Here is a 12,972-nt window from a genome sequence, read left to right as displayed (position 1 = left end):
CAAGGGGACAGGCTGCACTGTATCTATAAGGAGAACTCAAATCCCTTGCAAAACCCCTGCTAACATCCATGATTGTCGGCTCTCACGCTCTGGATTGTCTGCTCTCACGCTCTGGACCGTCTCTATTTGTCCATTAGTTATAAATATTAGGAGAAAGCCTACCCACGGCAAGGAGGGTGGAAGTTACAATTGGATGTTACCAGGTTAGCCAAGGTGAAGCATCAAAAAGCTGAAACTATTTCCCACTTGGAAACAGAAAACTTCCAGGGCTCTCAGATGGTGTTCTGTTACTGCAACTAATGGGAGTGAAAATAAACTAAACCCTTTAATCAGTTGCTCTCTCATTGGCTTGCGGTTTGTTTTTATGCTAATCGCAAGAATTGTAAAGTCCACGAGGGTAGGAACTTTGTTTATTCCCTGTTGCATCCTCAGCACCGAGAAGAATCTTTGGCAGACTCAATAGTCATTTCCTCCATAAATCAAAAGAAAGTACAGAATCATGCAGAAAGGAGCCACACACTCAGGCTGCCCCTGAAACTGATTAAGTACTGTTCAAATCCGTCTACAGGTGAGGGAACAGAAGCCTGGAAAGATCAAATGACTCGTTTAAGGTCACACAGCTAGTAAGTGAGAGCTGGGAATGGGTTCCAAGATTTTTTGTTGCCCCCAATAGGACAGAAAATCAGACACAGAAGAGAATAAACCCAAGGATCTTTAGACAGACTCTCAAACCAGTGATCTTTTGGGGCAACTAACTCAACCCCTCACCGAGTTCATTTGGGGAAGAAAAATAAAAACAGCTGCTCTTTCTAGGACCATGCCCTGGCGATTGGGAGGCACCCTTTCCTTCTGTGTTCACAACCATCTCAGGAGGTAGGGGCTAAAATGCCTTCCTTTTTCCTAGTGACACACCCAAGACTCGGGTGTATAAGGTGTCCCAGGGCCAGGGACACACAGCGGTGAGTAGGAGTCACAGGTGAGGGGCTTTCTCGAATGAGCTCCATCTAACCACCAAGGCCACGTTCCTTGACCTCTGCCCCAGAAGTGCTGGGGACACTCATCAGGGCTGCCTGCGTGGGCACCGAGGCGGGGCAGCTAAATGTTTCTTCTCTTCCTCCCTGGTTTCCCCTTTTAGAATACTGGTCTCTAGGCAACTCTGTGCCACAGACGATACACAGCGAACACGTCTCCATGATTTATTACCATCGATAGCAACTGCTTGGTGTGGAGAGCAGCTGTGCGCCAGGCACTGTGCTTTGTGCTTCACTTGATTGGAGCCATGCTGCCCCCCCAGCCACGCTGGGAAGCTGGTGCCGTCACCTGCCCTTCTCTCTGCTGCCTTTGTTGAGTGAACTAATCATGGCTATTACTTTACAAGGATCCTGGGTGACAGCGTTGCCCCAGTGCAGCTGTGGATTTGAAGGATGGGAAGAGGAAGGAAACCATGAAATTAAAGAGAAAAGCATCATCCTTGAGCAAACCAGTATTTCTTAACATTTTGGGGGTCACTGGACCTGTTGGAGACTGTGATGAAAACTTCAGACTTATTCGCCCCCAAATACCCATGAGTACCTAGGAAACTTTGCTACAGTTGATACATGTATGTATTTCATTCCCAGGCTCCCGAGGCCCAGGCTAAGGACCCAGTGCTTAACATGCTTCTACTCTGGCCGGGTAGCTCAGTTGGTCAGTGTCGGCCCCATACACCAAGGTTACAGGTTCATCCCCAGCCAAGGCACATACAAAATCAATCAATGAATGCATAAGTAAGTGAATCAACAAATCAATGTTCCTTGCTCTCGCTCTTGATCTTTCAAATCAATTTTTAAAAAAGGGAAAGAAATGCTTCTAGGGCCGGTTAACAATAGTTTCCCGACTATTTCAGACTTCTGAACTGTGGCGGGTTTCATTTCCTGTTGGCTCTGCCCATATGCTCCTCCATGGCTGCAGTTTACAATTCTGTCTGGAAAAAGCTAACATGCAGAGTAACTCATTTTAAGAGTTAGCATAAGAAAACAACAAGTAGGGGTTAGGATTCTTTAAGAATTTCACAACCATCCTCTTAGGAGGATGTCCCAAAGAGGTTTAAAGGAAAACGAAATGGAAAATTGAGGTGATTACCGAGATAATTCAAGACAAAATTCACTCTTTTTAAAAAATATTTTTTATTGATATCAGAGAGGAAAGGAGAGGGAGAGAGAGAGAGAAACATGATGAGAGAGAATCATTGATCAGCTGCCTCCTGCACGCCCCACACTGAGGATAGAGCCGGCAACCCAGGTATTGAACCGTGACTTCCTAATTCATAGGTCGATGCTCAACCACTGAGCCATGCTGGCCAGGTCAAAATTCGCTCTTAACTTGCAATGTTAGGGAAATACTACAATGATTCCAGGAATGGACAGGTTTACATGAACTGGCCCTGGCCACCCCTCCGGCCACTTTCTGTCCCTGGCCCCATCCAGCCACATTGACGGTCCTCCTTTTCCGCCTTCTCCGGTGCCCTTCCACTTCCGGACCCTTGCCTCTCTGTTCCCTCCCAGGAACACGCTTCCCTGGATTGAAACAAGCGCCTGAGCAAATGTCGACACAAACGGGCAGCCTTTGCAAACAGGCAGCTTTTGGAGACCTGGGAAGGACGCACATTTTTATTTATTTATTTTTAAAAATATATTTTATTGATTTTTTACAGAGAGGAAGGGAGAGGGATAGAGAGTTAGAAACATCGATGAGAGAGAAACATCGATCAGCTGCCTCCTGCACACTCCCCACTGGGGATGTGCCCGAAACCAAGGTACATGCCCTTGACCAGAATCGAACCTGGGACCCTTGAGTCCACTGACGCTCTATTCACTGAGCCAAACCGGTCAGGGCGAGGACGCACATTTTTAAAAGATGTTTTTTAAAGTTACCACAAACCAGAAACAGCCCCCCCCATGCCCCTCCCCCACCCCCGTGCTTGTCACATGGAAGATCTCTTAATGAGGCCCCTCACCACTTCCATCCTCCTGATGAAATGTAACTTAATTGAGGTCAGGCTGCTACCACCACCGCCACCAGCACAGCACCCACCATTTCCTCCTCCCTTGAGAGGAAACAGTACAGAATTCTGGGCAGTAAAGAAAGACAAAAATTCAGCGAAACGATGCTAACAGCTAAAAAATGTGATCTCATTCTACTTTAAATTTTTCAGAAGTAAGTATCCTATTGAATTAATCAGTGCAAACTCATCCCATAGCTGCTGGCTTTCAAAAAAGGGAAGGAAACACATTTAGCTGAGAGCAGCAGTTTTCATTTTTTTTTGTGTGTGTGTTTTTAAACTTAAATTCTTTATTGTTTAAAGTATTACATATGTCTCCCTTTTCCCCCATTGACCTCTCCCCAGCTGCTCCGCCCCCCCCCCCCCCCCCCCGCCCCAAAAAAATCCCTCAAAAACCTAGGGGAGGGGGGGGGGAAATTTTTTTTCTTCGGGGCAACAAAGGGGTTCTTTAATCGGGGGGGGGGGGCGGAAAAAAAAAAAAGGGGGAGGGGGTTGTGGGGCCCCTTATGAATTTAGAGGAAAACTCCCTTCCCCAAAAGGGGGCGGCCCTTTTTTTTTTTTTTAATTTTTAAATATTATAAAACAGCCCGAACCGGCCCGCGGGCCGTAGTTTGCCCACGGCTGCCCTAGTGTCTGTGTCCATTGGTCATAATCATATGCATACATACAAGTCCTTTGGTTGATCTCTTACCTGCACCTCCCACCTCCCCTCCCGCCTTCCCTCTTAGAATGGATGATCTGTTCGATGTTTCTATGACTCTGCCTCTATTTTTGTTCATCAGTTTATGTTGTTCATTATATTCCACAAATGAGTGAAAAATCATGTGGTACTTATCTTTCTCTGACTGGCTTATTTCGCTTAGCATAATGCTCTCCAGGTTCATCCATGCTGTTGCAAATGGTAAGAATTCCTTCTTTTTTACAGCAGCGTAGTATTGCATTGTGTATATGTACCACGGTTTTTTAATCCACTCATCTGCTGATGGGCACTTAGGCTGTTTCCAAATCTTAGCTATTGTAAATTGTGCTGCTATGAACATAGGGGTGCATATATCCTTTCTGATTGGTGTTTCTGGTTTCTTGGGATATATTCCCAGAAGTGGAATTACTGGGTCAAATGGGAGTTCCATTTTTAACTTTTTGAGGAAACTCCATACTGTTCTCCACAGTGGCTGTACCAGTCTGCATTCCCACCAGCAGTGCAGGAGGGTTCCTTTCTCTCCACATCCTCGCCAGCACTTGCCATTTGTTAATTTGTTGATGATAGCCATTCTGACAGGTGTGAGATGGTACCTCATTGTCATTTTGATTTGCATCTCTCAGATGATTAGTGACTTTGAGCATGTCTCTTGGCCTTCTGTGTGTCTGTTTAGGTCCTTTGCCCATTTTTGATTGGTTGTTTATCTTCCTTTTGTTAAATTATATGAGTTCCCCGTAAATTTTGGAGATAAAACCCTTATCAGGGATAACATTGGTAAATATGTTCTCCCATGCAGTGGGCTCTCGTTGTTTTGTTGATTGTGCCATGCCAGCACAGCCAAGGGTTCGGTGAGCCTGAGGGGTGGTGGTGAAGGATGTAGAAAAGACAGACAGACAGAGAGAATAATCTGGGTCTAGGTGGATCTTCCTATGCCTGGCTGAGGCCACAGAGAGAGATCCAGATGGCAAGCTGAGCCTTTATTTTATAGCCAGAGGTAAACAAGGTAGTGGTCACCATAGTTACAATGTTCTTATGAGTTTCGCTTGTTTTGGCAACACTTGCTGCACCCCCCTCAGCCCATTAGCTACCCAGATAAGATCTAGGGAGCCATAAAGTCAAGTTTAATTATGCTAAGAGGGCTGTGCCTTCTAAGCTGGGACTTGTTTGTGGTTTGGCCAACAGGTCAGTCCGAGGCTTAACCCTATAGCCACTCCCTACAGTTGATGGTTTCTTTTTCTGTGCAGAACTTTGTATTTTGATGTAGTCCCATTTGTTTATTTTCTCTTTAGTTTCCATTGTCCTAGGAGCTTTATCAGTAAAGCTATTGCTCGACATATGTCTGATATTTTGCTGCCTATGGATTTTTCTAAAATTTTTATGGTTTCTCATCTTATGTTTAAGTCCTTTATCCATTTTGAGTTTATTTTTGTGTATGGTGTAAGTTGGTGGTCTAGTTTCATTTTTTTGCATGTATCTGTCTAATTTTCTCAACACCATTTATTGAAGAGACTGTTTTGACTCCATTGTATGCTCTTGCTTCCTTTGTCAAATATTAATTGAGCTTAATGGCTTGGACTGATTTCTGGGTTCTCTGTTCTGTTCCATTGGTCTATATGTCTGTTCTTGTGCCAGTACCAGGCTGCTTTGATTACAGTGGCTTTGTAATATAGCTTGATATCTGGTATTGTGATCCCTCCAACTTTGTTCTTCTTTCTCAGGATTACTGTGGCTATTTGGGGTCTTCTCTTTATTCCATATGAATTTTTGGAGAATTTGTTCTAGGTCTGTGAAATATGCCATTGGTATTTTAATGGGGATTGCATTGAATCTATAGATTGCTTTGGGTAGTATGGACATTTTAATGATGTCGATTCTACCAATCCACGAACACAGTATATTCTTCCATTTGTTTATGTCTTCCTCTATCTCTCTTTTCAATGTCCTGTAGTTTTCTGAGTACAGGTCTTTTACCTCAGTTAAGTTTATTCCTAGGTATCTTAATTTTTTTGTTGCAAAAAATTATTTTTTTACTTTCTCTTTCTGTGAATTCATTATCCTATATAATAAAAGCTTAATATGCTAAGTGTCCGGTTGTCCATTCAACCAATCAAGTGTAATATGCTAATAATATGCTAAGGCTGCTCAACTGCTCCCTATGATGTGCATGCACTCACTGACCACCACAGGGCAGATGCTCTGACTGGTAGGTTAGCTTGCTGCTGGGGTCCAGCCGATCAGGACTGAGTGAGATAGGTTGGACACACCCTGGAGCCCTCCCATGGTCCCTCCCCATCTGGCCAGCCTCCTGTGTCCCTCCCTGGCCCCGATCGTGCACTGGTGGGGTCCCTCGGCCTCACCTGTGCCCTCTCACAATCCGGGACCCCTGAGGGGATGTCAGAGAGCCAGTTTTAGCCCAATCCTGCAGGCAAGACCGAGGGACCCCACTGGTGCATGAATTTGTGCACCAGGCCTCTAGTTGGTGTATAAGAAACCCATAGATTTCTGGGTGTTAATTTTGTATCCTGCTACATTGCTGAATTCATTTATTAAGACTAGTAGTTTTTTGATGGAGTCTTTAGGGTTTCCTATGTACAGTATCATGTCATCTGCAAATAATATCAGTTTTACTTCTTCTTTTCCAATTTGGGTACCTTTTATTTATTCTTCTTGTCTGATCACTGTGGCTAGCACTATGTCAAACAGGAGTGGTGAAAGTGGGCATCCCTGTCTTGTTCCTGTTCTTAGGGGAAATGGTTTTAGTTTTTGCCCATTGAGTATGATGTTGGCTGTAGGTTTGTCATATAAGGCTCTTATTATGTTGAAAGTTTTTATCAGGAAAGGGTGTTGGATTTTGTCAAATGCTTTTTCTGCATCAATTGATATGATTATGTGATTTTTGTCTCTCAGTTTGTTTATGTGATGTATCATGTTTATTGATTTGCAGATATTGTACCAGCCTTGCATCCCCAGAATAAATCCCACTTGGTCATGGTGTATGATATTTCCAATGTAATGCTGAATCTGATTTCCTAGAATTTTGTTGAGGATTTTAGCATCTATGTTCATCAGGGATATTGGCCTGTAATTCTTTCTTTGTAGTATCTTTATCTGGTTTTGGGATTAGGGTAATGCTGGCTTCATAGAAAGAGCTTTGAAGTGTGTCTTCCTCTTGAATTTTTTGGAATAGTCTGAGAAGGATTGGTTTTAGTTCTTTGAATGTTCACTCCCCTGTGAAGCCATCCAGTCCAGGGGTTTTGTTTGCTGGAAGTTTTTGATTATTGTTTCAATTTCATCAGTAGTTATTGACCTATTCAGGTTTTTTATTTTTTATCCTTCCTGATTGAGTTTTGGAAGCTTGTATTTTTCTAGGAATATGTCCATTTCGTCTAGATTGTCCATTTTGTTGGAGTTGAGTTGTTCATAGTATTTTTTTTATAATCCTTTGTATGTCTGTAGGGTCAGTTGCTACTTCACCTCTTTCATTTCTGATTTTGTTTATTTGGGTCCTCACTCTTTGTTTCTTGGTAAGCCTAGCTAGAGGTTCACCAATCTTGTTTATCCTTTCAAAGAACAAGCTCTTGGTTTTATTGATCTTTTGTATTGTTTTTTTGGTCTCTACGTCATTTATTTCCACTCTGATCATTATTTCCTTCCTTCTGCTTGCTCTGGGCTTTTCTTGTTGTTCTCTTTCTAATTCTTTAAGTTGTAGGATTAGATAATTTATTATTATTTTTTTCTTGTTTTTTGAGGTAGGCCTATAGAACTATGCACTTCCCTCTCAGGACTGCTTTCACTGTGTCCCATAGATTTTGGATTGTTGTGTTTTCATTGTCATTTGTTTCCAGGATGCTTTTTATTTCTTCTTTGATCTCTTTGGTAACCAAATCATTGTTTAATAGCATGCTATTTAGCCTCCAAGTGTTTGATTTTTTTTCATTGTTTTTATTGTAGTTGATTTTTCAGTTTTGATGATTTAAAACCCAACGGCTTTGTACTTAGTCAACAAAGGTCCTTGGTTTGAACTCATCTAAAAAAAAACAAAACTTGAGAAACCAAGATGGCGGCATAGGTAAACACCGGAGATTGCTGCCTCGCACAACCACTTCAAAAATACAACTAAAAGACAGAATGGACATCATCCAGAACCACAGGAAGGCTGGCTGAGTGGAAATTCTACAACTAGAAGGAAAGAGAAAAGCATACTGAGACTCAGAGGAGGCGCAGTGTGGAGGTGAAATACTAAGGTGCGGAGGTGCGTGTGGAGCGGGCTGGCGGCTGAGGGCGTGGTTGTCATTTTCAATCGGGAGGGAGTCTCAGGCTCTGAGCTCCAGTTCCGGGCGAGTCTCTAGGGACCCAGACTCATACGGGAGAAGCGGGACTGTCTGGCATCGGTCAGAACCTGAGGGCAGCTTTCTCTCCGAGGGGCTTGCAGCGATTAATGGGACACTGAGAAGCAGAGTGTCTGAGGGCAAGACTGAGAGCAGCTATAATTGCTAACCCCGCCCTGTTGATCCCATGGGACCCGCCCCGCCCAAGCCCTGCAGGGAGACTTTTGCTGGATAGCCTCAGGCAAAGGCTAGATTAGCACCTCCCTAGAGATCCAGGAGCCAGGAAGCCCAGAGGTCAGAGTGGGACCATCCAGTTTGCAGCTCCGTGGAACCATAAAAGACACACTCAGAGGGCAGACTCAGTGAGCACCAAAGCCCCATCGAAGCAAGTCTAGCCCCAGAGGGGCGTCTCCAGCACAGAAGTTCTCCCACTGCAGACACAGCTGATTCTCACAGCCAATTGGCCTGGAGGTCAATTCCTCCCAGTGATAACTACAACAATCAAGGCTTAATTACAACAAGACTGTGCACAAAGCCCACAAGGGGATGCACCAAGAGTATCTACCTCAGGTAATTGGGACACTTAGCACAGAAAGGCACTCTATCGACACAGCGAAGCATAAAAAATGCCGAGACAAAGAAACAGGACACAAACGACAGAATCGGAGGAAAGCAAACTGCTGGATATAGAGTTCAAAACCACACTTTTAAGGTCTTTAAAGAACTGTCTAGAAGCCGCCAATAAATGTAGTGAGATCTTCAAGAAGACTGGTGAGACCGCCGATAAATGTAGTGAGATCTTCAAGAAGACTGGTGAAACCCTCGATGTTGTGATAAAGAACCAACTAGAAATTAAGCATACACTGACTGAAATAAAGAATATTATACAGACTCCCAACAGCAGACCAGAGGATCGCAAGAATCAAGTCAAAGATTTGAAATATGAAGAAGCAAAAAACACCCAACCGGAAAAGCAAAATGAAAAAAGAATCCAAAAATACGAAGATAGTGTAAGGAGCCTCTGGGACAGCTTCAAGCGTACCCACATCCGAATTATAGGGGTGCCAGAAGAAGAGAGAGAGCAAGATATTGAAAACCTATTTGAAGAAATAATGACAGAAAACTTCCCCTACCTGGTGAAAGAAAAAGACTTCCAAGTCCAGGAAGCGCAGAGAACCCCAAACAAAAGGAATCCAAAGAGGACCACACCAAGACACATCATAATTAAAATGCCAAGAGCAAAAGACAAAGAGAGTATCCTAAAAGCAGCAAGAGAAAGAAAGTCAGTTACCTACAAGGGAGTACCCATACGACCGTCAGCTGATTTCTCAACAGAAACTTTGCAGGCCAGAGGGAGTGGCAAGAAATATTCAAAGTGATGAATACCAAGAACCTACAACCAAGACTACTTTATCCAGCAAAACTATCATTCAGAAGTGAAGGCCAGATAAAGAGCTTCACAGATAAGAAAAAGCTAAAGGAGTTCATCACCACCAAACCAGTATTATATGAAATGCTGAAAGGTATCCTTTAAGAAGAGGAGGAAGAAGAAAAAGGTAAAGATACAAATTATGAACAACAAATACGCATCTATCAACAAGTGAATCTAAAAATCAAGTGAATAAATAATCTGATGAACAGTATGAACTGGTGATTGTAATAGAATCAGGGACATAGAAAGGGAATGGACTGACTATTCTTGGGTGGGGGGAAAGGGATGTGGGGGGTGAGGGAAGTGATTGGACAATAATCGTGCACCTATGGATTAGGACAGTGGGTGGGGAGTGAGGGCGGTGGGTGGGGTGGGAACTGGGTGGAGGGGAGTTATGGTGGGAAAAAAGAGTAACTAATGTAATAATCTGAACAATAAAGATTTAATTTAAAAAAAAAGAAGAAAAAAGAAGAGATATGAGGGATGTGTGATATGAGGGTTGGCCATCTGAGTGCAAACCAAGGAAAGAGGCTCAGGAGAAACCATTGCTGCTCATACCTGGATCTTAGAGAACTGTGAGAAATAAATATCTGTTGTTTAAGCCACATAAAAAAAACTATGTAATGTAGATATATCTCCACATATGTTTATATCTATTTGTGTACATGCAAACATATATAGTGTCCTGAAACCAATAGGGACCAGTTCACTACCCATTAGGGCCTAGATCACTTCTGAAGGACTGAATGAGTTAAAACATCTAAAGCATTAAAACAATGTCTGGAACATGGCAATCACTTCACATTTGTGCTGTTGAGATTATTATGTGGAAAAGATCATTTTGCCTACGGGAGTAAACTGTTCCTGGTGCTCCCTGCACCCATCTCTCCTTCCGACAGCTTTCCTGACTCTGCTAGAAGCTCCTGTTGGGACAGTCCTCCAGGGTCTCCTGAGTTTCTGCACGTCTTCTGAGCAGAGGCACTGATGGCATTTGGTCTGGATTTGTAGCAAAGACCCTTGGAAGACAGACCATGTCTCCTCCGGAGCAGAAGGGCAGGTTTGTTTGCTGCCCCAAATAATCCGTCTCCTCTGAGGCCAAGCTTGGCCAGGTTTGTGCAGATCCTGTTGTAGAAGATTGGGGTTTCCTATGCTCAGGGTTCTTTGTGTGCACAGCATCACATGCACCCAGGGGACTTCGGGGGGTAGAAGGCATGTAAATATGAAATATAAGCTCTTGTGATGCTGTGAGAAAAGTCTTTTGTCCCTGTGCCTGGAAGGCCTGACCCCATCCTCAGAAGGATCGTAGGATATTAGGACATCTTGGCAAGGTTGGCCTTGGGTTGTTGGATAGGAACTTGGACTTGGGGAGGGTTTCCACCATCCCCAGGGTTGACAAGAATGGCCCAGTGTGTCTAAACTCATTGCACAAACAATGTAACTCGTGCTGAACACCTGCTTTCCTTCTGAGGGTCTGGAACTTTGGTACATGCTTCACAGAGGCTGTTGACATGATCGGCCCCAATACAAACCCTGGGTGCCGGTTTCTCATGAGTTTCCCGGCCGGTGGCACTTCACCTGTTTTGTCACAACTCGTTACCTGGGGAATGAAAGGCTGTCCCCTGTGGCCACTGGGAGAGGACTCCTGGCAGCTTCAGCCTGGTTTCCTCTGCACTCACCCCCTGCCTTTTCCCTTCCCACATCCTTTCACTGTGATAGATCATAGCCAGGAGTCTGACTATACGCTGAGTCCTGCAAATCCTCCTCATGAATCTTTGAACCTGGGAGTGGTCTTGGGGACCCCCGACATAGTCTCTGACCCCAGAATCTCATGTCTTCTGTCTGCATCCATGAAACTGGGGTGGGCTAATATTCATTTGAAGGGGCGGGGTTGGGGGGAATTTCAGACATTTCACAGTTCTTGGCAGAGACACCTCTTTGCCTTTCTGTCAGGACACATGTGTGTGCGTGTGTGTATATGTGTGTGTGTGGTGTGTAGGGGAGAATTCCAGGTCTAGGACCACTTGAGCATTACATGCCACAAACCAAGAACATGGGCAACCACCTTGCAATCATGAGCGTTAACTCAGAGAAAACAGGACTAACAAAGCGGGCCTTGTGGATACTGTTCACCCAAAACAAGATGGTCTTGGTTTAAAAAAATATTTGTATTGATTTAAAAACATTTCATTGATCTTTTTTTAGAGAAAAAGGAAGGGAGAGAGAGAGAGAAAGAGAAACATCTATGTGAGAGATCGGCTGCTTCCTGCATGCACTCCAGGGGTCGAGCCTGCAACCCGGGCAAGTGACCTGACCAGGAATTGAACCAGCAACCTTTTGGTGCACAAGACGACCAACTGAGCCATACTGGCCAGGGCTAAAACCAGCCGGTCTTGAAGCCAGTTGGCACCTGGGTGATTTTAAGATACTTCAGTCAATAAATTTCCTTTACTGCTTAAGAGGGATTGGATATAGGTTTTGATCACTTGCAGCAGGAATCCTAAATGATACGGGTCACAGCAGCTCAGAGAAGGTGGATCTCCCCGTTCTGATGTATCAAGCCTCTCCCAGTTGGCTCCTTCTTCAGAAACCCCAAGACTAACAGCAAAAATAACCAGCTTCCCGCAGCCAACAATTTAAAAGCACCTACTGAACGCAGAGCAGCAGGCAGGAACTGAACCTGGTTCCACTTCAGGTGACTACCAGCCTGGAGATGCTGTTTTGTGGCTGAGATGCGTATAGAAACATGGACCTTCACTTGAAGTGAAGTAGGGATGGTGTAACCATAGCAACATGAGCTAAAGACCCAGCTGCTAGGAGAAGAGGAGGTGGTTTGATGCAAGGGAGCTCCAAGCCACGTTCAGATCTGTGCCTGGAGATGGGTATCCTGTCTGTCCCCACGTTCAGATCTGTGCCTGGAGATGGGTATCCTGTCTGTCCCCACACACTTCCTGCCTGGACGCTAGCCTTGTGCACCAGAACTTGGCCTCAACTCCATAACTTGGCCTCAACTCCATCCCTCTGCACACTCTAGCACTGGAGACTTTGCTTTGGTACCAGGATCCGAGTAACACGGATCAAGGACTTTTCCAAGGAAAGCCTTGGTGCAAAGGATGTTTCATGATTATATCTACATGATACTATAAATGGTAATGCTGTAAATGTTGAGGTACAAACCTTTGCTGATTGAGCATCCTGAATTTATCAACACAGACTCCACAGTGTACAAAATAAATTAACAGGGAACCCAACAGGACAGGCTATGTTGCAAGTATAATATGCATCTTTAACTCGGTGAAGACAAAATAGCAAATATAAATATATATTTGGTGTAAGACACAGATACATAATGTGTACCAATCTCACAGAACCAATTCCATCAAAAATGAAATACCAATGACCTTATCTAACGGATGCGACCGTTACTCATTTGGAAATTAGTCTCCCCCCCCCCCACCCTTTCTTTTCTCCCCAG

Source organism: Myotis lucifugus, unplaced genomic scaffold, assembly GCF_000147115.1.
Source record: "Myotis lucifugus unplaced genomic scaffold, Myoluc2.0 scaffold_155, whole genome shotgun sequence".
Lineage (NCBI taxonomy): Eukaryota > Metazoa > Chordata > Mammalia > Chiroptera > Vespertilionidae > Myotis > Myotis lucifugus.
Note: the sequence above shows the minus strand (reverse complement) of the source record.